This window comes from Crocodylus siamensis, chromosome 1 (assembly GCF_052110815.1).
Source record: "Crocodylus siamensis isolate JL-2025a chromosome 1, ASM5211081v1, whole genome shotgun sequence".
NCBI classification, from domain to species: domain Eukaryota; kingdom Metazoa; phylum Chordata; order Crocodylia; family Crocodylidae; genus Crocodylus; species Crocodylus siamensis.
The window spans coordinates 383,926,351-383,951,852 of record NC_143395.1 but is presented as its reverse complement, the minus strand read 5'-3'; the positions used below and the strand labels follow the sequence as shown (position 1 = coordinate 383,951,852).

The 25,502-nt window shown below is 44.7% G+C and overlaps 1 protein-coding gene across 3 annotated transcripts in view; it reads left to right on the top strand.

The window, feature by feature from the left end:
- Positions 1 to 25,502, top strand: part of SGCG (sarcoglycan gamma) — a 289,481-nt gene that overhangs the window by 38,612 nt on the left and 225,367 nt on the right. For 2 of the 3 annotated variants that reach the window (XM_090028908.1, XM_090028918.1), the window contains exon 2: positions 5,382 to 5,553. The exons of the other annotated variant lie outside the window; for it this stretch is intronic. The gene's annotated coding sequence lies outside the window, so the exon portion shown is untranslated. The remainder of the gene's footprint in view (positions 1 to 5,381; positions 5,554 to 25,502) is intronic. 3 annotated transcript variants of the gene reach the window in all.

Genomic DNA, 25,502 nt, shown 5'->3' with positions numbered 1-25,502 from the left:
CACTTGAAAGTGCTGAGGGAATTGGCTGGAGTCATTGCGGGACCATTGGTGAACATAATTGAGACTTGTGGTGCTTGGGAGAGGTCCTGAAACACTGGAAAAGGGCCAGTGTGGAGCCAGTCATTATGAGAGGGAGGAAGGAAGATCCAGGAAACTATAGGCTGGTCAGTTTGACCTCAATACAGGGTAAAATTTTGGTTAAAAATTATCAAGAACTCCACTTGTAAAAGACTGGCATGATGCTGAAGGATAGCCAACATAGTTTCATTGTGGGCAGGTAACGTCTGACCAACCTTGTCTCCTTTTAAAATCAAGTAATGAACCACTTAGATGTGGAAGATGCAGTTGATGTCATGTACTTGGATTTTAAAAAGGCCTTTTATATGGTTTCCCATGATGATTATAAAAAATATTGGGAGATTGTAGGCTGGCAGAGTCCATGGTCAGGTGGGCTGGGAACTGGCTAAGGGGTCAAACCCAGAGACTGTTAGTGAACAGGTGTATATCATCTTGGCGGGAGGTGGCCAGTGATGTCCTGCAGGGTTCAGTTCTTGGCCCCATGCTGTTCAATATCTTTGTCAACAATTTAGATGAGGTTGTGCAAAACAGACTGGCCAAGTTTGCGGATAATATTAAGTTGTGGGGAAAGTGGTCATGCTAGGGGATAGGATGCGGATCCAAGCAGACCTGGATAAGCTGGAAAGTTAGGCAGGGTGGAACTTGATGTAGTTCAATAAGGATAAATGCAGAGTGCTTCATCAGGGAAGAAGTAAGCTTGAAAGGGACCTCAGGGTTATGGTTGATCACAGGATGAACATGAGCCACCATTGTGACGCTGTAGTCAACAAAGCTAATAGAATACTGGGATGCATTAACCAATGCATCACGAGCAGGGTTAAGAAAGTGATTCTTCCTCTCCACTCGGTGCTGGTGAGACCTCAGCTGGAGTACTGTGTCCAATTCTGGGCACTACACTTCAAGAAAGATGAGGAGAATATTGGAAGGGACCAGAGAAGGGGCACAAGAATGATTAAGGGCCTGGAGGACAAACCTTATAAGGAAAGACTAAGGGATCTAAGACTGTTCAGCCTGGGGAAAAGAAGACTGAGGGAGGACTTAGTGGCTATGTGTAAGTATGTAAAGGGTGAGTATTGGGGGGTGGGAGAAAAACTGTTCATTAGCGTGTTCCAAGGAAAGACAAGGAGCAATGGCCATAAACTGGTAGAAGATAGTTTCAGGTTGAAGGTAAGGAAGAAATTCTTTCTGGTAAGGGTGACCAAAATCTAGAATAGACTTCCCAGGGAGGTGGTGAAGTCCCCATCCTTAAAAGTCTTCAAGAGGAGACTGGATAGACATAGTTTCATAGTTTGTAGGGTCGGAAGGGACCTAAGCAGATCATCAAGTCCAACCCCCTGCCATGGCAGGAAAGAGTACTGGGGTCAAACAACCCCAGCAAGGTGTTCATCCAGCCTCCTATTAAAGACCTCCAGGGTAGGAGCCAGCACTACTTCTCCTGGAAGTTGGTTCCAGATCCTAGCCTCCCTGACCATGAAGTAGCACCTCCTGATATCTAGGCTAAATCTGCCCTCTGCCAGCTTGTGACCGTTATTTTTTGTCACTCCTGGTAGTGCTTGGGGGAACAGGGACTCCTGCAATGCCTGCTGATCCCCCCCGACTAGTTTGTAAATGGCCACTAGATCCCCCCCTCAGCCTTCCCTTGTGGAGGCTGAACAGGTTCAGGTCCCTTATCCTGTCCTTGTAGGGCCTGCCCTGCTGCCCCCTGATCATGCGAGTGGCCCTCCTCTGGACCCTCTCCATGTTGTCCACATCCCTCTTGAAGTGCAGTGCCCAGAACTGGACACAGTACTCCAACTGCAGCCTGACCAGTGCTGCATAGAGGGGGAGGATCACCTCCTTGGACCTGCTTGAGATGCATCTGTGGATGTATGACAAGGTGTGGTTGGCCTTCCTGAGAGCGTCCCCACAGTGTCGGCCCATGTTCACTTTGGCATCAGTGATGACTCCAAGATCCTTTTCTGCCTCTGCACTGATGAGAAGGGAGTTCCCCAGCCTGTAGGTATGGAGCCGGTTGTTCCTCCCCAGGTGCATCACCCTGCACTTGTCAGTGTTGAAACCCATCCTGTTCTCATCCGCCCACCCCTGTAACCTGTCTAGGTCTGATTGCACCCTATTCCTCCCTTCTAGCATGCCTGCTCCCCCCCACATTTTAGTGTCCTCTGTGAATTTGAACAGGGTGCTTTTTACCCCCTCGTCCAAGTCGCTGATGAAGATGTTGAACGTTGCAGGCCCGAGGACCGAGCCCTGCGGAACCCCACTGCCCACATCCCTCCAGGTCAAAAATGACCTGTCCACCACCACTCTGGGTATGGCCCTCCAGGCAGTTTGCGACCCATTTGACTGTGTAGGTGTCGACGCCACAGTCCCCTAGTTTTTTAGTGAGAACGGGGCGAGAGACAGTGTCAAAGACCTTCCTAAAGTCCAGAAAGACTATGTCCACTGCTACCCCTGCATCTAAGGATTTGGTGACCTGGCCATAGAAGGCCACCAGGTTGGTATGACAGGACCTGCCTCTAATGAACCTGTGTTGGTTGCCCCTAAGCATAATCTCCCCCGCTGGCCCCTCATGGACATGTGCTATAATAATTTTCTCAAAGCTTCCCCAGGATTGAGGTAAGACTAAGTGGCTTATAGTTTCCTGGCTCCTCCTTTCTCCCTTTTTTCAGGGATCTTGCTGGGATCATTTAATCTCAGCAGTATTCCTGCCCAGAGCAGGGGGACTGAATTCGATGAACTTTCAAAGTCCCTTCCAGACCGTAATTTCTATGAAGTCAGGGGGACAATTCAATAAGAGTAACAGAAAAAGAAGATTGGGGAGAAATTTTATTTTTCTACAGATATAGAATTTGCTGTTTATATATTCTGCAAGGGGAATTATAGCAATGTGTGCCATTGAAATACATTTCTGCAAATGGGAGCTTGATAGGAGGAAAATTTATTTTTGCCTAGTAAATTTAGCCCTAAGGCAGGCAGTGGTAAATTCATTGTCTATGGTAAACTATGCATGATACACAGGGCACGTTTTGTGTCTTTATTCCATTGATTAAAAGATTCCAGTATCTTTCAAATAGCTTTTGTGAATTTATAAGGCAAACATGGTATGAGTAAACTGCACAATTGCTGTTCATAGTTCAATTTAAACTGAAATAGTTGTTCAGAAGGTCAGAAAATTTAATATGGGAAATGAAATTTAATTCATAAACAGGAGATTATAGTGTACTGGAATCATAGAGCTTTCCTAAATTGTAATGAAACATCTTTAATAAAAGAAAGTAGCCTTTGAGTATTTGTTGAAGTGCCTGAAATTCTGCTTGAAGATCTTCTAACTTGGATTGTTTCAATGTCATTCAAATATATACAGTCCCCTCACATCTGAAGCATGTCAAAATGGTACTGAAGCATGATGTGATGGTGTTCTTCAGCTAGGGGTCTGTAGAACAGAGATCTCAATATATCTTCCAGGTCTAGTTTCCAGAGATTCCCTAGGACTGCTGATTACCAGGAATCCTGGTTTTCCCTGATTTAAAAAAAAAATCCCCAATTTTCAGTTAAAAAAAGTAACCCCAAATCCACATTTTTCTGTGATTAAAATGAAATGCCGCTAATATATATATATATATAATGGTGTTTCATTTTAATCATGGGGTGTTGGGAGTGAAGGGCAATGGCAAGGCTAAGAGGCTGTAGGTTGGGAGTGAAGGCCACAGGCAGGTCTGGGGGGCTGCAGGCTAGGAGTGAAAGGCACCAGTGGAAACTGGGAGCTGTAGGTTGGGAGTGAGGGCCACTGCGGGGATGGGGAGGGTAGACAGCAGGTTGGGAGTGAGGGAGACCAGTAGGGCCAGGGGGATGTAGGTCAGGAATGTGGGGCACTGGCAGGGCCAGGGGACTATGGGTTGGACTGTGGGGCACCGGCATGGGCAGGGGCAGGGCACTGGCATAGCAGGGTTGATCAGTGACACAAAGCAAGCAACTCCTAATAACCTCAATTTTGTGGCCAACTACTTTGGCTTGGGCAAGTGCATGGTGGGATTAGCTCTAATGGAGATGTGGTATGCTGTCCAGAGGATGCGGATATTGCCGTTTTTCCAACTTGCCAAACTTCAGGAAGTCATTGCAGGGTTTCCCCCCACCCCTATTTTTACAGGTTTATAATTTGGCCAAATCTGGATGGATTTTTAGTCTATTCTTAAATTATAATCGCAAGGCACAGAGGCCACTCCCTTGCCAAACTTCAAGTGAGTACTCCAAAGTATGGGGGTCCTAGTACTTCTCAACTCAATCCAAACCCAGCCCAACCCAACCCAACCCAAGCAACCCCTCCCTCGCCCCAACAAACTCCATAAATAAGGCTTGCAAGAATGCTATATGAACAAAAATAATGCATCTTTCATAAATCTTGTTCTTGAAATCTTGGAAAGAAGAGTTCAGAAACTTTACAAATCAGTTCATCCTGATGCCCAGCATGGAAAATTTAAGCCAAAATGGTTAAAGACTGGCAAAGCTCTAAGCAATTGAAAACAGTGCCAGGCAGGTTCAGTAGCACCTCATAACACCTTCCATAAAAACTGTCAGCCAATCAGGCAGTTGGACTCAAAAGAAACTCAATCTTGAACATCTTAGTCATACCTAGCCTTTCATTTTCTTTGTGTTTTAGGGGAAACCAATGAAGATAGTCTTCACATATACCTTGAATGTACCGAACTTCAGAATGTTTTAAGTCAAGGGCAAAAGACCAAATTAAAAAATCAAGTGTCTTAAATGTGTAACCACCCAAGCAACCAAATGCAAACAGGTGTTATCATATATAGTTAGTGGTCCATCATAACCACCTTGTGTAAAATGCTTGAATAATGAAACATGATTTTTTTTTCCTTTGGAAGGTTAATTGATGTATTTTTTCAATTGTTTTGTAATGCTTTTTACTATAAAGTCAGTAATGGAGCTTATTTGAAAAGAGATGTGATTAACAAGTCATAAAAACTTTTACAAAATTAAAAACAAAAATACTTTTGCAGTTATCTTTAATTAAAATATGCAACATGACAGATATAAATGTAGACTCAGTAGAGCCTTAAATTTATGAACGTGAACTTCCTTTACTGCATAGCTTCATCAGGAGTACTGGTGACAATACCATTCTTCCTTACTATTTTTGGCCAGTGAGACAAGTTACATACTAAGGTATGTGTTGTTCTGATCAGTGATGACTTTTGATTTAGCAGTTTGTTGAAGAAAGTAAAAATCTTAAGCTAGCATCATTTGCTTAGGTATGAGCTGTGAAATAATTGTACTTGTTCTTACAGATGCTGTTATGCAGCCTGCTGATTAAGTGGCTGTCTTGCCCAGCCTGCTATCATTAGTCCTTCTTTGCCCAAACCACTGAATATATACTATGAAGTTTGAAATGGTTGGCAGTTCTGAAGAAGTGACGCAGAAATTTCATAAGGAGTTGATCCATGCAAATTTCATAAACTGGTAAGAAGACTTGTCATTCAAACTTTTACCTAGAACCTTGTAGCAGCCTAATTGCTCCTCACTGAAAAAAAATAACCACAGATTTAACCCAGCAGTGCATCTAAATATGCACTGAAGTTGAGAATGGGCACTATTAAACACTTGGAGCATATCTGGTGGCCTACAGAGCACTGCATTTAGTTCATTTGGCTCTTTTGTGCCACCCCAAGAGGGAGAAGAGACATCAAAAGGCATGAGCTTTCTATCCTTAGGGACAGACAGAGCAGACAGCTGTTCCAGTGCAGACAGACAGTCAGATAGTAGTATTCACAAACAGCAAAAAATGGGAAATAGCCTTCAGCAGATAAGGATAAAATATTTTCTGATGAAAAATGTTGTAATAATTGACAGTGGTGGTTTTACTATTTCTTAAACATGGAAATGTCATGTGACTTGTGGAAGTGACATAGGAAGTTCTGTGCTCTGTTATTCACAGGTTTGGTTTCTAATGTTGCATTACATTACTAAAGTAAACAAACAAATATTTTGTTCATTATATTGATTTTTGGCTTACACCAATGCTATTTGATTAACGATGCATTAGGCTGACACTTTCCTGTATCTTTCATAAACTTTGAAGAAATTAACTAGACTACATTACACATTCATTATAAGTAACATAGAAAAAATAAAAATGGAATTAGATACTTGAGAAGGTGTAGGTAATAAACTAGATTTAGTGTTCCAAAACACTGATAATAAATTGAGGAGGAAAAACATAGTAAAATAATTCACGAGGTATCTTTAGGTGCAACAAGGAGAAATAGGAAGCAAGAATTACAGCCACAATTCACTGCCAGAATCCAGTATAATAATTTATTCTATATGTGTCTTTCAAAAATAATTTGTAGTTTAGGGATGAAATTGCACAAGCTACATTGAGATAATATATTGCTAATTCAAATAAATTTGTCTTGCCATTTATGACCCCCATTCAATGAAGGTTTAAATTAATGTGTATCTTTTTGCCCATGAATTGCTGTTTTGAAATAAAGATGACACCAGCAAAAATAGGCAGAAGGCAGATCCATGTGGCACCTAATAGAGTAATTCATTCAGAGAGGCATGAACTTTCATAAGCTACAGCCTACTTCATCATGAAGCATGCAAAAGCTCATTCTTCTTTGAATGTGTTAATCTATGACAGGGTGGGCAAAATATGGTCTGTGGGCTGGATCTGGCTCACCAAGTGATTCTGTCCAGTCTGTAGTGGGTTCCTCTGCCCCACCCAGCCCAGGCACAGGGGGACAGCCTTGGCTGTGGCACATGACTAGTTCTGCCACCCCTGTGCATAGAAGTGGAGGGTTTCGACCTGGAAGATTGTGGGCAGTGGAGTCTCCCAGGGCTCGGTCCTGGGGCCTGTACTGTTTAACGTCTTTATCAGCGATCTGGAGGTGGGTATGGAATTCACACTGTCCAAATTCACTGATGACACCAAGTTGTGGGGTGAGGTGGGCATGCTGGAGGGGACGGACAGAATCCAGCTAGATCTAGACAGGTTGCAGAGGTGGGCAGATGAGAATAAGATGGAATTCAACAGAGACAAGTGCAAGGTGCTGCATCTAGGGAAAAGGAGCCAGCAACACTCCTATAGGCTCGGGAACACCCTTCTTGTCAACACAGTGGCAGAAAGGGATCTTGGAGTCATTGTTGACTCCAAGATGAACATGAGCCGCCAATGCGAGGAAGCAGTCAGTAAGGCTAACCTCACCTTGTCGTGCATCTACAGATGCATCACAAGCAGGTCCAGGGAGGTGATCCTTCTGCTCTATGTGGCATTGGTCAGGCCACAGTTGGAGTACTGCATCCAGTTCTGGGCACCGCACATCCAGAGGGATGTGCCTAGCATTGAGAGGGTCCACAGGAGGGCCTCTCGCATGGTCAGGAGCCCTATGGAGAGAAGCTAAAGGGCCTGGACCTATTCACCCTCCACAAGAGAAGGCTGAGATGGGGATAGGGTGGATGTTTACAAACTCACCAGGGGGCACCAGTGGGAATTGGGGGAGGCTCTGTTCCCTCGGGCACCACCCGGAATTACTAGGAATAACAGCCACAAATTGTTAGAGAGAAGATTCAGGCTGGACATCAGGAGACATTACTTTAGTTCGGGCTGCCAGGCTCTGGAATGGGCTCCCAAGTGGTGGTGCTCTCTCCTACCTTGGGGGTCTTCAAGAGGAGGCTGGACAGATTTTTGGCTGGGGTGATACAGTCCTGGCACCCGTTCATCAGGTCACCCAGGCAGGATCTTTTTAGGTCCCTTCCAGCCCTAAGTACTATGATACTAAGTGCCACCTGGTGCAGAGTGCAATCTACCCTATCTCTGTGCACGGTTCTCAGGCACACCGGGAACTGTAGTCTGTGGGGTCACGGCAGCAGTACACTCTGCCCTCACACTTCTGGCTGCCACTGCCTGTGTCTCCACCAATATTGCTGGACCCAGCCCCACTACCTGGGTACCCTGGTCCATCTGCCCCGCACCCACTGCTGGGGGCAGTGGAGGAGTGAGTGGGTGGGCAGGGCCTCTGTGGGGAGTGGCTTGGGACCCCCACCAGCAGGGCATACTCAGTCAGGTGGATGGGATGGGGCCACAGGTGGGTGGAGAGCAGAATGGGTGGGAGGGGCAGGAGCCAGGATTGCTGGATGGTGACAGAGTTGGGGCAGGGCCTGGGTCCTTGGGCAGATTTGTAGTGCACTGCCTGCCATGTCCCTGCAACAGGCACCAGCTCTGCTGGTAACCACAAGGCAGGGAACTGGCACTCATCACAGGGAAATGGAGGGAACAGATTGTAGCTGTGTCCTAAGCCCTGGCTGTGCATTGCCACTGCCCCATGATTCCAGGCCTGCCTGCCTGTTCCACTCCTGGACACCACTCCCTGCCTGCCCAGCCCCTTCACATCTGCCTGGCTGAGCGTGCCGTGCCTGCAGGGGGGCCCAGGTTGGTCTCCCTGGAGATCCCGCCAACTCTATCCAGTGCCCTCAGTGGTGGGTGCAGGGTGGATGGGCCCAGGGCTGGGTAGGATCAATTGGCACCTCCCTGGTCCTCCAGCATCCGTGATGGGATGCTGAGGCCAGATCAGCACCCCTCTTCCCCCCACAGCCCCAACAGCTCACCAGAATTCCTTAAGTGGCCCTCCAGCCCAAATAATTGTCCACCCGTGGTTTGTAAGGTGCCACGTTGCCCTGTGTTCTGCCTAATTTCACACTAACAGTTAATTATCTCTCTCTACCAATAAATATTCATAAAATTAAGTACAACTGCTTGTCACAAGTTCATGGCCTGAAGAACCAATTGATCACACAGACATATTAGATGAGTAATTTAGAATAATACAAAATAGGGCTAGAAGGTATTTCAGGAGGATATTGAAATGACCCACCTCCGCAAGGCAGAGGTGTTTGACCCACTCAAAAATTTGCAAATATAGGGATTCCACAACCTCCCTAGGTAATCTCATAGATTTCATACACATTAGGGCTGGAAGGGATCTTGCAAAATCATCAGATCCAGTCCCCTGCCCAAGAGGCAGGAAGTCAGCAGGGGTCAAATGATCCCAACAAGATAGGCATCCAAGTGTTTTTCGAAAGTATCCAGGGGAGGTGCTTCTACCATCTCTGGGGGGAGTCTATTCCAGACCTTGGGGACTAGGACAGTAAAGAAGTTTTTGCTTATGTCCAGCCTAAAATGGTTTTCCAGGAGTTTGTGACTGTTGGACCTCTCTTCCCATGGGGTGCCCTGGTGATTAGACCTTCTTCCAGTTCCTGATGCACAACCCTTATGTACTTATAGGCTGCCAACAAGTCACCCCTGAGCCTGCGCTTTTCCAAGCTGAAGAGGCCCATGTTTCTCAGCCTATCCTCATAAGGCCTGCTGTCTTGTCCTCTAATCATGTGTGTGGCTTTCCCTTGGACTCTCTCAAGCTTCTCCACATCCTGTCTGAATTGCAGAGCCCAGAACTGGACACAGTATTCCAGCTGTGGTCTCACCAAAGCTGAGTAAAGTGGGAGGATGACTTGCTGGGTCTTGCTTGAGATGCATCAGTAGATGCAAGCCAGAGTTTTGTTGCTTTGCCAGCTGCGGCATCGCATTGATGACTCATGTTTGTCTTGTGGTCAGTCATGACCCCCAACTATGTTTCAGTCATGGTGCTAGCGATGTGTAGCACTGCTGAGCCTACAAGTGTGGTGTGAGTTTTTCCTCTCAAGAACGGAGCACCTTGCATTTCTCAGTTCTAGTTCTCAGCATTTCTCTCATTTCTCCATTCTCAGTTATCTGTTCCAGTGCTTAGCCACCCTCAGTTATAAAGTTGTTCCTAATATCCAATCTAAATTTCCCTTGCTGCAATTTAAGATTTGTTTCTTTTTATGTGCCCCGGTCACAGAAAATAATTTAGTTTATTACCATGTTCACTTCTTTATAACAACCATTATCAGGCTCTCTTTTGTCTTCTTTTCTCCAGACTAAATAATCTCAGTTTGTTTCTGCCCTTTTTCATAAATCACATTCACAATTTTGGAAAATGTTTTACTTGTTCTCTGCTGGGCTTTTCCTTTTTGTTCATGTCTTTCTTGAAGTGTAATAGAAACAATAGTCCAGATGAGATCTCACTGAAAGAATCACTTCCACTGATTTGCATGCAACACGCCTGTTAATATATCCCAGAATTCCATTGGCTTTTCTGGGTTTTCTTGCAAGAGCACACTGGCTTGTATTCAGTTTGCAGTCCACTTTAACACCCAGCTCCTTTTCTGCAGTACTGCCACTTAGTTTATCATTTCTCTGTTCGTATTTGTGCTTTTGATTGTTTTAACAACCTAAGTTGAGTTTACCCTATTGAATTTGACCCTACTGAATTTCATTTGATTAATTTTGCACCATATTCAGTTTGTCCAGATCATTCCTAATTCTGTCCTCCAAAGTGTCTACCTCAACCAGCTCAATATCCACTACAAACACAATCCCATTCCCCAGATAATATGAAATGGCACCAGACCCAAGACGGAGCCCTGTAGAACCCTGCTTGACACCTCCTTCCCAGTTTGCTGCTGAGCCATTGATGACTCCTGTTTGTGCAGGAAGAATCAGGGATCTTGGTTTTAGGTACATTCTAAATATCTGTATATTTTGGCATTTGATTTTGGTTTTTTTATCATAGAAAATCAGAGCTCCCTCTGCTCCCTTTATTCACCAGGATGTGGGTCCAGCTGTGCCTGTCCCCCCCACCTCCCACCACTGTTTTGTGTCACTGAGCAGCCCTGATATTTCATAGATGTCATAGACATTAGGGCTGGAAGGGACCTTAGAAGATCATTGAGTCCAGCCCCCTGCCCCAGGGGCAGGAAGTCAGCCGGGGTCATAGGATCCCAGCAAGATAAACATCCAACTGACTCTTAAAGGAGTCCACAGTAGGTGCTTGCTGCACCTCTGGCAGCAGTCTGTTCCAGGCCTCGGGGGCTCAGACAGTAGAGAAGTTCTTTCCTATGTCGAGCCTGAAACAGTTTTAGAGGAGTCTGTGACCGTTTGATCATGTCATCCCATAAGGTGCTCTGGTGAACAGGGATTCCCCCAGATCCTGATGTACAGCCCCTGATAAACTTATAGGAAGCCACCAGGTCCCCCCTGAGCCTGCACTTTTCCAGGCTGAAGAGTCCCATGGCTCTCAGCCTCTCATCATAAGGGCTGTTTTCCTGCCCTCTGATCATGTACGTGGCTCTCCTCTGCAGTCTCTCAAGCTTCTCCACATCCTTTGTAAATTGTGGAGCTCAGAATCGGATGTAGTACACTAGCAGCAGCCTCACCAAGGCCGAGTACAGCGGGAGGATGATATCCTGGGATTTGCTAGAGAAGCATGTATGGATGCAAGCCAGAGTTTTGCTTACTTTGCTGGTGAAAATCCCAGTCACAGGTACTCCAGCTCCTGGGATTCCAAAGTATGGGAACAAACACTCCCACCACGCACTCACTGGGAGGCATATGCATCTCGGTGCTCACTTTCACCCCCTGGTGTTGGGGCTACAGCACTTCACCTAAAAAGTGACTCTTCTACCTGGAATGTTCTGTCTGTATGTGAACATCTCTTACCCAGTCAGTTGTTAACTGGTTCATACTTAGTGGCACCCTAAGATTTCATTTTGAGTTTCCAGTTTTGAAGAATATACTGTTTAGACAGCCCAGTTTCTTGCCACTCTTCCTATCCTTCCTTTCCACTGGTGTAGCCTGCTCTTATGACCTTACTTTGGTGTTCTTAAGGTACAGCCAGTTCTTCTGGACTCCTGTTTCCCATAGACTCACTTGCACTGGTGGATCCAGAGGGGATGTACTGATGTGACTTCATTCCCTTTTTGTATTGCACTGTACCATGGGAATCTCTGGGGACTTTTTAGAGTCCTTAAAGCAGGTGAAAATCCTCCTGCCCTTCCTGCTCAAAGGCATGCCTCTCCCGCACCCCAGTCTGAAGGAAAAAAGATCTTTCCTTGTGAACTGAGTCTGCTTATTGCTGTGTTCCCTGTGTAGACTGGAGGCTTTAGTGGCTTTTATTTGGCCAAAACTTAAGTAGTTGAAACTGCTATTCCCATATTTCCTTTCCTTCAGTGCATACTCCAGTTTCCAGAAGCTGTTTTTTAGGGGAGGAAAGATGTGTATTGTATGAAGGAATATATGGTACTAGCACACAATCCTCTGAAAAGAGCTCTCATCCATTCAGCCTCCTCTCTTGTTATTTTCATTGTCCATCTTTTTCACCTCCTTTTTACTGTCATATTAAATTTATGTTACATTTTAAATGAAAATAAGGGTGGTAAATTGATAACAGTAGATTATAATCTTAAATAAAGCAAGTAGCACTTAGGCAAGGTACCTACTATGCAATTCTTCCATTATGTTGAGAGTAGTTTCCATTGAAGGAATCTGTGGATAAGAAAGGAGTTTAATTCTTTGTGTTCATTTATTCCCTGTCCTATCTCAGTCTGCCAGTGGCAATGTGTATCCCTGTTTATTATGAATTACACTGAGACCACAAATCCATTTCACTTCACTTAACTTTCCTAACTTGTGAAATCCACTAGAAGGGTTCAGCATGAAATAAATTGCATGCCTTTCAGCTCTGTATTACATTGCTAGAGACCTGCTCTTTTCATCATGTTTTTTCTGTGTGCCCCTGCCTATCTTTCTCCCTCTTTGATGGGGGCTTGCCTAGTATTTTGGGAATTGCTGATCTGCAGAGTAACTGTCCACAGTAATAAGTCTTCTTCATCCTTTAAACTAACCAGTTCCATGTCATCTTTTGTACTTTCTTTCTGGTCACTCTATTTTCAGTTTCCCTTCATATGAATGTGTTGGCTATTGTACAGACTAATCCTCATGCAGCGATCCTTTCCAAAAGAAACTTCTGGATCGCTTCAGCTATCCTTGTTACGCAGATATTGTTCACTAAATCTTACTACATGTCAAGTCTACCAGAAAATGAGCACACTTACATGCCTCCACTTGTCTTTCTCTGAGGTCCTCAGTGGCTTTGAAACTCCTGTTTCTTTCATGCTTTAAACTTTTCGTCCTGCTGTGATTTCACACTGGTAGTGAATAGAGAACAGTTATTGTTCCCAACAGCAGACACCAAATGCCAGGGCTTAAGTGACTTTGTTCAGTGCTTGTTTTTATTTCAAATGTAGGTTAAGGCAGGTGTCTAACTTGCCAGGATTTTTAAAAATATTTAATCTTTTAAAATATTTTTAACAGAGAGTTTCACCAATAAAACTGAAAGACAGTGAAAGACTTTTATTTTTACACACAGATACACTGAGAACATCCTAGTGATTAGGAACAGAATCAAGAAGAAAAGATAGAAAAAGAAATACAAAGAAATAAAGAAAAATGCTAACTTTACCAGCGTTATTTGCTGAATGAATGTTCAGACTTAGTCCCTTTGCATCTTGTTGAAATGAACACTGGATCTGTACATACCTGGTATACCAAATGACAGTGTAAGTGTGTGTATATATATGTAAAGATTTGCAACGTTCTGTCTGTTAAATTTGGTTTGTTAATAGAAGGAGAGTCAATTTTTTTTCTGTCTCCTATGATCTCTGAGCAAATAGTCAGCACTACAGCATTAGCAATAGATCACCTCTGTTACATTCCTCAGAGATCAGATATTCCAGATACTTTCATCTTGGGGTACTCAGCACTGAATAGCTAATTATTTTTTTTTTGGTAAGTGATGCAGAATGTATGCTGCTCTGCTTAGGCCTTAGGCCCAAAGATATTTCAGTTTCGTATCAATTTATTCATCTTCCGGTCTTTCTTCGCAGCATCGCTCAGATACACTTGATGTAGAAAGGGCATTGTTGTCATACTTGTGCAAACCTAGCCAGAGGGCTAGCTGCAGTTAGCAGCAGTCCGGATTCGAGGTCCTGGGGTATCAAATAGCCTCGGTCAACCTCCCAGCTCCTAAGGCTGGGGCCATCTTGCTGTTGAGTGCTTTCTTGTGGTTTTCTCACACACTGGAGTACATACAGTCTAACTCTTTAGTTTATCATTTACAAAACAGTCAACATATGAATGAGGTTAATATCCAAACAAGATATCAGTAATATAATGGTCAAAGCCAGGGTATCAGTGAACTAAGAACACTTTATATCAATTGAATAAAGAACATCCTCAGTACAAGTCCCCAGCTTAGACCTTGAAACTCAAGTGAATTTCAGCAGGAGTGCACAGAGTTAACCCAAACATCAGCTCTCCTTTACATTAACAACATAGTAACATTCTTGGTGTAGTGGGGGCTTGCTTCAGAAAGGTGCTGTTCTGCCCTCTGATAGAGCCTGCATGGGGAAGAGAAGCTTTCCTTTGGTCCAGCTGTCTGTTGTATCTGCCAAAAAAAACAAAACCAAAAAACAAAACAAAACAAAAAAAAACAACACACTGTTCCCCCTCCCCAAAAGCACCTTTCCCCAATTCCCAGATGCAGCCCTTTGTGCAGATCACTGAAATAACTCTTCGTTTATCACCCACACAAGCCCAAGCTGCGTTCTCAGCAAACTCTCCCCAGAGCCTTCCCAGGCTGCCACCCCGTTCTCCTAGGCAAGTCTCCCTTATGACCCTTTTTCCGTCCACCAGTCCCTGTGCCTCACAGAGAGAAAAGGATGCCAGGTCTGTCTTCTCCCCATCTCTAACTGCAGCTTTTATTCACAGTCAACAGCCACTGCCAGCTGCAGCGTGGTTCTTGCCCGAGCTCTGTGGTCTGGGGCCCCTTCCCTTCAGACCCCTCTCTCCTTTCTGAGCTCGACTGTCCCAGGGCTGAGCTCTGTCACCTTGCCTGCCTCAGGAACCAATCAAAAACATGCATATGCTTTTACAAACACTGTGCCTGCAAACTTTCCCGCTTTGCCTTTACAGGTATCTTTAGCCCTGCTGCAAGTCCAGCAGCAGCTATTACACTTGAATACGACAAAATAATCCAGGAATAGTCCTAAAATGTTCAAGCTTTTTGTGATACCCTTAGAAAGCAGCATTGGAGATTATCAAAAAGGGTCTCCACCTTTAAAAAAGGGTACGAGCAACATAAGTTTGATTTGCTTGGCCATGTTAGAGCTTGTCCCACTAGAATTCAAGCAACCCCTTTTGCCTGTTTGAGGAATACCGTTATTTCTGAAATGTGTAGGGCAGCTTCTTTTCAGCACATTATCCTTTGGCAGAGTTTTCATAATCCAGTGACCTTTTGGTAGGAATGTCATACCATCATTGTTTAATTAGAAGTCCTATTATCCCCCTCCAAGCAAATTGACAATGCTTATAAATCCTCAAGAGTGAAATTTTTGCAAACAGTCACTGGAAGAAGAAAGAATCATTATACATCTTACTGTTAATGAGATAGTCTAAGATGAGTTATCTATGAGAATGTCTAAGGTTTAGGCAAGGATCAAGTGGATGCTGTTGACATAAGAATTTGATTTAATCCATGTCAGGTATGCGCACACCAAAAACTGAAAGCACATAAAATATTACAAAGAATCACAATTACTTTATATTGTGTTTTGGTTTTATTTTAAAGAGACTGTACTGAGGGTGCAGGACAAACCATCCCAATGTGCAGGAAGAATACCAAATGAGGAGCACCAGGGCATGGCACCTGTCAAGCAGTATGGCTACCCATGTGGCCCTCTGCCCGAAATAATTGCCCACCCCTAGATGACACCAAGCTGGGGGGTGTAGGAGATGCATTGGATGGTAGGGCTAGGATTCTGAGTGAACTAAACAAATTGGAGGACTGGGCCAAAAAAAATCTCATGATCTGCAACAAAGACAAGTGCAAAGTCCTGTGGTTTGGATGGAGCACTCCCATGCTCTGCTACAGTCTGCAGATGACACCAAGCTGGGGGGAGTAGTAGCTATGTTGGAGGGTATAGCTAGGGTTCAGAGTGACCTAGACAAATTGGAGAACTGGGCCAAAAAAAACAACCTCATGAGTTTCAACAAGGACAAGCGCAAAGTCCTGGACAGGAACAACCCCATGCACTAGTACAGGCTGGGGGCTGACTGGCTAAACAGCAGCTCTGCAGAAAACAATGTGAGGGTTACAGTGGACAATAAGCTGGATATGAGGCAGCAGTGTGCCCTTGTTGCCAAGAAGGCTAAGGCTGCAGTAGTAAGAGTTTTGCCAGCAGATTGAGGAAAGTAATTATTCCTCTCACTGATGATGCCACATATGGAGTACTGTGTCCAGTTTAAGGCCCTTTGCTTTAGAAAGGATGTGGACATGTTGAAAGAGAGTCCAGCAGAGCGCTACAAAAAAAGTTTGAGGGCTGAGGCACATGACTTGTGAGGAGAGGCTGAGGGAACTGGGTTTATTTAATTTGGAAAAGAAAAAACTGAGGGGATTTGATAGCACCCTTTAACTACCTGAAGGGTCGTTCCAAACAGGATGGCACTAGACAGTTCTCAGTGGTGGCAGATGACTGAACAAGGACCAATGGTCTCAAGTTGCAGCAAGTGAGGTTTAGTTTGGATACTAGGAAAATCTCTCTCACTAGGAGGGTGGTGAAGCACTGGAACAGGTTACCTAGAGAGGTGGTGGACCTCTTGGAGGTTTTTAAGGCCCCCAGAAGCCCAGGGTAGAATGATCTAGTTGGGAATGGTTCTGCCTTGAGCAGGAGGTTAGACTAGATAACCTCTTGAGGTCCTTTCCAACCCTAATTTTCTATTTGTTTATGATTCTGTATTAAGTTAGCTACTTTTGTGTGCCATCAGCAATGTAAGACGATTGTACACAACCAGGCCCTAGGGCCAGAGGAGGGGCAAGGGACAAGGGCCAATTCACAGGGTAGATCCAACATGGGATTTCCACATGAGATCAGTCTGTGACTTTGATTTGGCCTTGGAGCAATCCCATGCCCAGCCTGACTCTGTATATTGGATTTGGCCATGGAGTAGCTCCAAGCATCACATCTAGGTGTATTCCAGCCCCACATGCTGGATCCAGCCACAGACTGACTTTGCTGAATCATCTGGCCCACAGAGCTCCTCATATATGTCTAGAAATTTGGTAGTGAGGGAGTGGTGCCAGCATTAATTGCCACAGCTCTGGAAGTCACTACTGCTACTACTCCCCTTCCTCCAAATTTGCAGAGCTATGGGCATTCCCATAGGCTGAGTTATGCCTGTGGGCCAGAGGTGGAGAACAACTGGAGTGAAACAAAAAAACAAAAAAAAAAAGGAAGTGTGTAGCTTACCCTTGATGAACAACTCCTTTCCCCTATTCTTGAGTAAGTGAACCCAGTAGAGGGCACTGTGGTACACAAAAGTCAATTTAAAGTGCATTGAACTTAATTGAAAAAATAATAAGCCTCTTTTAGAGCTTTTTTGTATTTGTATCATAAATTTTCACTGCTAAAGCTGTGTTTATCCAAGATGATTGGATCAGAAGCCAAAATAAACACCTTAACATCCTTAAAAAAACTCCTTCCAAATTTTCCTACCATTTCTTTTTAACTTTGTGTATCAAAAGTAGGGGGGTTTTTTGTCTCTGTTACAGCTACTAGAAGGCTTGTTCTATTTAGAATTTGGGGGCACAATATCATTTGGACCTTTTTTATCCTACATAGCAGACTGTCTTTTTCTGATTGGTGAGGGAGAGCAAGGTCTACATCCATCTGAAAATGGACTGCTGCTCCCTTCTTGTCAACCATAAAAACATAAGAATTGCTGGATTAGACTACTTTCTCTGACTGGCCAGTATCAAGTGCTTCAGAAGTCTTTTTCAATGTACAGTTATTGTATAAACCTACTCATTTTGGTTTTATTTAATAATCATTAATTAATGGATGGTTCTTCTCCAAAAATGTGGAGTTTATATTTTTTAAAGTTTTATCTAATGCTTAATAGTATTTATTAGTATTCATTTAACTATTTTTGTAACCTAAAAATATACTGTTCTCGATATTGTGACAGTGATTTCCACAGGTTAGTAATGTGCTATGTATAAATAGGAGTGTCCTTTTGTCAGTTTTGATCTGGTTGTCTTTCTTTCAGTTCTTCTGAATGCCCGTTTGCTTTTATATTGAGACTTGAAAAACAGGAGTGCTAAGTTTACAATTTTCATAGAAAATTAGGGTTGGAAGGAACCTCAGGAGATCATCTAGTCCAACCCCCTGCTCAAGGCAAGACCATTTCCATCTAGATCATCCAGGCCAAAGCATTGTCTAGCCAAGTCTTAAAAACCTCTAGTGATGGGGATTCCATAACTTCTCTGGATAATCTGTTGTAGTGTTTTACTACCTTCCTAGTAAGAACATACTTCCTAATAGCTCATCTCAGCTTCCCCTGCTGCAACTTGAAACCATGACTCCTTGTTCTGTCATCTACCACCACTGAAAACAGTCTAGCTCCATCCTCTTTTGAACTCCCCCTTCAGGTAGTTGAAGACTGCTATTAAATCCCCTTTCAGTCTCCTTTTCTCTAGGCTAAATAAGACCAGTTCCCTCAGTCTTTTCTCATAAATCATGTCCCGCAGTCCCCTCACCATTTTTGTTGCCCTCTGCTGAATTCTTTCCAATTTGTCCACATCCTTTCTGTAGTGGGGGGCCCAAAACTGAATATAGTACTCTAGATGTGACCTCACCAATGCTAAATACAGGGGAATAATCACTTATCTTGACCTGCTGGCAACACTCCTGCCGATGCAGCCCAGTATGCCATTAGCCTTTTTGCAACTCTTGGCTCATATTGAGCTTATGGTCCACTGTAACCCCCAGGTCCTTTTCTGCAGAGCTGCTGCCCAGCCAGTCAGCCTCCAGCCTGTACTCATGCATGGGATTATTTCATTCCAGAACTTTGCACTTGTCTTTGTTGAAACTCATGAGGTTTCTTTTGCTCCAGTTCATCTAGGTCACTCCGAATCCTAGCTTTACCATACAGCATATCTACTACTCCCCTCCAGCTTGGTGTCATCTTCGGACTTGCTAAGCATGCACTTTATGCCATCTTCCAGGTTGTTGATGAAGTTGTTGAGTCTGACTGGTCGTTCTCTGGATCCTACTTTTTTCCTTTCTTAAATATGGACACTATGTTTGCCCTCTTCCAGTCATCCGGAACCTCTCCTGATCACCACGAATTTTCAGTTAAGCCAACTCCCTCAGCACCCTTGGGTGCATCCCAGCCAGCCTCATGGATTTGTATATGTCCAGCTTTTCTAAATAGTCCTTAACCTGTTGTTTCACCACTGTGGCTGCCCAATTTCTCCCCAAACTGTGCTGCCTGGTACAGCAGTCTTGGAACTGACCTTGTCTGTGAAGAAGGCATTGAGCATTTCAGCCTTTTATGCATGCCTCCTCCATTCAGTAATGAACCCACACTTTCCCTGATCCTCCTCTTGCTACCGACATACTTGTAGAAACCCTTTTTGTTTCCTTTCACGTCCCTTGCTAGCTGCAACTCCAGTTGCACTTTGGCCTTCCTGACTTCATTCCCCCCCATGTTCTAGCAAAGCTTTTGTACTCCTCCTGATTTATTTGTCCAAGTTTCTACTTCTTATAAGCTTCCTTTTTGTGACTAAGTTTATTGAAGAGTTCCCTGCTAAGCCAATGTGATCTTCTGCCATACGTGCTAGTTTTCCTGTACATGAGGATGGTTAGTTCCTGCAATCTCCATAGGATTTCTTTCAAGTACAGCCAGCTCAGACTGACTTGGTCAGAATCCCCTGGGAAGCCAAAGTCTGCTTTTCCAGGGTCCTTACTCTGCTGCTTCCCCATTTTTCCTTTCCTCAGGATCCTGAAGTCAATCATCTTGTGGTCACTGCTGCCCAAGCTGCCATCCACTACTACATTCCGCACCAATTCTTCCCTGTTTGTGAGCAACAGGTTAAGAAGAGCATGGCCTCTTGCTGTCCACTCCAGCACATCCACCAGGGAGGCATCCCCAACACTCTCCAAAAATGTCCTGGATTGCCTGTGCACTGCTGTATTACCCTCCCAGGAGATGTCAGAGTGATTGAAGTCCACCATGAGAACTAGAACAATGCCAGTCACTCTTTTAAATGACAATTATCTTCCTCCTCTTTGTACAATATAGTGCTATTTTTTTTAAACAGGTAGTTCCTCTGACAACACTAGAAGATTTCTGGTGATTTTTAGCCTGCATTTTGCGTCAGTCCTGGGGTTCCAGTCCTGGTACAGTAAAAGCTCCGTTATCTGGTACCTTACAAGTTGGCATGTTCTATTAACCGGCATGCCAGCTTGTAAGGTAAAGTGAAACTGGAAGTGCCCACCATGGCACTTTGGGTTTTTCCAAACCCCTACAGCCCAAGGAAAAGCAGCCTGTGCTGCTGAGCCCCATGGCTCAGGGCATAGCAGGCTTCATGGGGCCTGCCCCCCCTGTCCTGCAGGGCCCACGGGAGGGTAAGCAATGCTGCAGGAGGAGCGGCGATGCCCTGGACATAGCAGAAAATGACACTCAATTAACCAGCATATTTCAATTAACTGATGCCTGTTCAGGTCGCTCAATTAACCAACATATTTTGTTATCCAACATCCCCCATTCCCAGGATACTTTTACTGTATTATCCTTCTCAGACTCTGACTAATGCCCCTCTTGGACTTTGGGCCCTCATTCTTGCCCTTCTCAGGCTACAAACCCCCAGCCCCAGTTCTAGCTTTTCATGGACTTCAGGTCCCTGGCCCTGGTTCTTGCCCTATTCAGACATTGGGCATTGGGCCTTTCTCCACTGTTCTCACTATTCGCCTTACATGCCCTGCAGGCACAGCTGGGACCTCTAAACCTTTCCTGTATTCACAAACTATAGGCCAATTAACCTAATTTCTATCCCAGGGAAAATCCTGGAAAAATTCATCAAGGAGTTTGTGTTTGATATACGTTCAGAATCCTACCTTCTGCAAAAGAGCCAGCATGGCTTTGTTGAAGGCAGGTCTTGTTTTACCAATCTCATCTCCTTCTATGACCAGAAATGCAGGTGGCAAGTTAAGAGAGGAGGTTGACATCATACACCTAACCTTCCAAAAGGCCTTTGATCTGGTATCCCATGATGATCTCATGGGTAAATTGGAGGATTGTGGGGTTAACTGCTTGACAGTTAGGTGGGTAGGAAGCTGGCTATGGGGTAGGACCTAGAGAGTTTTAATGAATGGATGTGTCATTCTGATGAGAAATGGCCAGTGGTGTCTAACAGGAGCTCAAGCCAAAGCCCTGTTACTAAGCAGACCCAGGCCCTGGGTAGCCAGAGGGGCCAGGAACACAGCAGTGGAGGGTTTAGCTCACCAGGTAAAGATAAAGATAATTAGGGACACCACCAAGCTTCAAAGGCAGGACAGGAGAACCAGTACTCTGCCCTCAGGGCATCGGAGAAGAGGAAATAGCCGCAGGAAGTGGCTAACAGCAAATTAAGCCTCTCAGTGAAGGAACGCTGGATCCGTGGAGATGGGGTGAACTAAGGGATACTTACCTGATGTGGAGTGGACAATGGGATTGACAGGACTCACGGGGGGCCAGGGAAACCTGCCCCAGGGGAGCCCTGGAGCCAAGTAACCCCAGTGGGGTAAACGGCAGCAAAGACATGGTAATCGAGGAGGAGAGCAGGGAAGATGCTGCTCAGCAGGGTGGCAGCATCACTGCTTCCTTGTTAATGAGACAATTAAGGGTGGTGATTAACATCTGTAGTCAACGCACAATAGAACTCCATACCTTGTTAACCAACTCCTGGGTGATCTCTGGTGCTTCATCCCCCTCAGGGATTAATATCTAATCATGTTTTCCCATCTTGAAAGTCATGGCAGGAGAGCCCCGAGGGGAAATAGCAAGTAAGGCAGGCACACGCCTACAATGTCCATCAGGGGTTCATGGTTGGTCCAGTGCTTTTCAACCTCTTTATCAATGATTTGGATGTGGGGGGGTGATGAGCTCACTGGCCAACTTCACACATGACACCAAGTTATGGGGAAGCATAATCGCTCTTGAAAATAGCTTGCAAATACAAGCAGACCTAAAACAGGCTGGCAAGTTGAGCAGATCGGAACCAGATGGAGTACTTTATACTTCTCCATGTTGAACTTCATCTGGGGATGAACAGTCCCCAACATACTTACAGGCTTTGTTGGCACCATACTGACTAGCACTATGACTGAAAGGGACCTTGGGGTAATAATAAACCATAGTATGGACATGAGCTGTCAGTGCAATGCTGTAACCAGCAGAGCAAACAATACTCTGGCATGCATCAACCGATGCATCTCAAGCAAAACCAAGGATGCAGTTCTTCTGCTTTACTCGGCATGGGTGAGACTGCAGTTGGAGTACTGCATTCCAACAAGGACATGGAAAAGCTTGAGAGAGAGTCCAGAAAAGAGTCACCTGTATGATCAGAGACTTGCAAGACAATTCATATGAGGAGGCCCAAGTCCCTCAGCCTTAAAAAAGAGAAGGCTTGGAGGGGACTTGGCAGCAGCTTATTGCTATATCAGGGGAATACTTCAAGGGCTCAGCAAACAACTGCTCACCAGGGCACCATTGGGGAAAACTAGGAGTAATGGCCACACACTCCTGGAAGACCATTTCAGGCTTAACACACTTAAGGTGTCCAGACTGTGGAATAAGCTCCCTCCAGAGGTGGTGCAATCACCTAACCTGGAAATCTTCAAGAGGAGACTGGATGGTCACTTTGCTGGGGTCACCTGACCCTAATTGTCTTTCATGCCTAGTGCAGGGGAGCTGGACCACCCGATGATCTTGCAAGGTTTTTACCAGCCCCTTTTAATCTATGAAACCCAAGCCACCAGTTTAAAAAAAACCCTCAAACTAAAACCATAGGGCCCCTGGCCATAACTGAACTCTTAGCCGACAGGCAGTATGCCAACCCCTAGTCATCTAGGTTTTAGTATCCTGCCAGTCCTCAGCTTTTATGTAACATCATCGGCCAAGCAGAATCCGAGTCAGTCACCCAGCAATTGACACCCTCCGTCTCTAGAGCTCTTTCCCCAGTGGCCTCCAGGGCCTGCCTGCCTGTCCTGGCTCATCTCCCATGTCTTGCCCCTTTCCAGTCAGATGACCTTCCCAGCTACCCACAGTTACTTTCTAATTAGGCTTACTGGCTTCACCTTAGGGTAGTTTACTGCTGCGGTGTAGCCACTATCGTGTCTTCTCTCTCTTCTCAGACCTCACTGTGCTGGACTATGTAATTAGCTCTGCAATATGCCCTCCTGGACTCCGCTTTTCTCCCTGGCTGGCTATTAAACTTACAATTATCTCCTCCTACTTCTCTTTCCTCCTCAAGTAACAGGAGCCTTCTGGCTCTGTTACATTAACTTTATCTCCACTATATATCCAGGTGTACAGGAAATTGATATGGACAAATAAGAAGTCAGAAAGCAGGAAAAACAGAATGGCTTTGCAACCTAATGGGAGTCTGCCCCATATTAATTGTAAATCACTGATGGCTGGCTGGGAAAATCAAATTGAAAACATTTGATCAATGTGTATGTTCTCTTCCGAGTTTCATAGAGCAGGATGGGCAAGCCTAGAACAGGACTTTAAGTGACTCGTTTCCAAAATTAAATTTTTATATTGAGCAGACAATGTCAAATTAATCTTTGTTGTAATTGCCCTTTTTTTTTCCCGCCCCCCCTTGTACCAGTTGACTTGGATACATATTTACATGTGAATTTCACTTTTTAAAAGGTATGTGCAATTTTACCAGAGGTCAAGAATATTGTCACTATAATATCTTACTCTTAACCTTAAACTACAGTCAGCTAAACCAAAAAACAACAACAACAACAAAAATCTTTGTTATAGTACCCATTTTAAATCAGAACTTCCATTTTATTCAGTGCCTTGGTTTATCTGCGTAGACTAATTGATTGATACATCAGTCAAAGTGGTTCAGTAGTTGAATAGATTTGTTCTGGATAAAATTCATACTTGATTATGAAAAGAAAATATCCTGCATCTTTAGAGGGAATACTCAGAATAAAGGTGGTCTGGGATATCCAACTTGTAGAAGAGGATCTTCAAGGTAGCATTTTTAACAAAGATTCTATACGGGGGTGGGCAACCTATGGCCTTCAGGCCCATTCTGGCAAATGAATGGGTCTAGCCAGATATGCGGAGGTCTGATTTGGCATAAGGGATCACTTGCTCTTCACTGTCCCATGCCACCCCTCTGCTTTGTAGTGTTTTCTTCAGCTGTGGAGTCAACTTCTCCCCAGTATCTAGTTTATCCTTGCTGCAGAGGGGCTGGGAATTTAGCAACCAGTTGCTCAGAGTCAGGCAGGGACAGAAACTTCCAGTCTGCAGTAATGGCTGGGTCATAAGCTCTGGCCCACACTAGCGAAAGGATGCTGACCCCTGTTCTATAACTTTTTTAAAGCAGTAGTGCTCAAAGGAGTGATATAATTAGTGTCACTTTTGTCTTGGCATTAGAAGCATTCACAGGACAGTAATTAGCTAAAGAAGTTTCTCACTATGAGGGTAGCTAAGCATTGGAACAGGCTACCTGATATCACCATCCTAGGAAGTTTTAGAGCAGGTTAGGCTGACACTTGACTAGAATGGTTTAGTCAAGCATGCTCTCTTCCTTTAATCAGGGGGTAGAACTAGGTGACCTCTTGCAGTTCCTTCCAGCCATACTTTTCAATGATTCTGTGATTCCGAAAGAAAGCTAAGTTGGGTATAAATAGTTCTCACAAAGGGAAGTAAGTGAAGATATCCCTGCAGAACTGTGTGAGGGCCTGTGCTTTTCATATAGTGAGGTGGCCAAGTTTACAGAGGGCTGAAGAACTACAGAAGAATCTTGTAAAATTGAGTAAATAAACACAAAAATGTCACATGAAGTTTAGCGTTAATACCACTCCCTGGTGTTAGGGCCACATCACTTGAATACTTGAAAAAAAGTGACCATTCCACCTGGAATGGTGAGGCACTCTGTGTGGACACCTCTGACTTGTGAGGAACTGGTGAGGTCGGGTTTTTTCTGTTATTTTTGTTTTTAAAGGTCCAGGAGCTGGGCTGGGCTGGGCAGGGCAGCCATGGGGGGGGGGGGCTGTGACAGTGGGGGAACTCAGGGGGCTCGTGGCAGACCCCCCCCCATGCAGTGTAGAACAGTGGGGGGCAGCAGGGATCACCCCCCAGCAGGTGAGCAGCTGATCAACAGGGGCTTATTTTTTCCTCAAAGCTCTGGGAACTGGGGCTGGGTGGGGCAGCCATTGATGGGGCTGGGAAAACAAGCAAGGGATGGGGTCTGTGCGATTTGGAGATTTGGCCAATTTGGCAGCCGCTGAATCTCAATCAGATTTGATTGAATCCATTCAGGTCAGTGATTTGAAATCACCAAATTGAATCGCTGTCCCTCAAATCAGCCGAGTCCAAACCCAAAGTGAATACTAGCCACTTCGCACAGGCCTACATCACACCC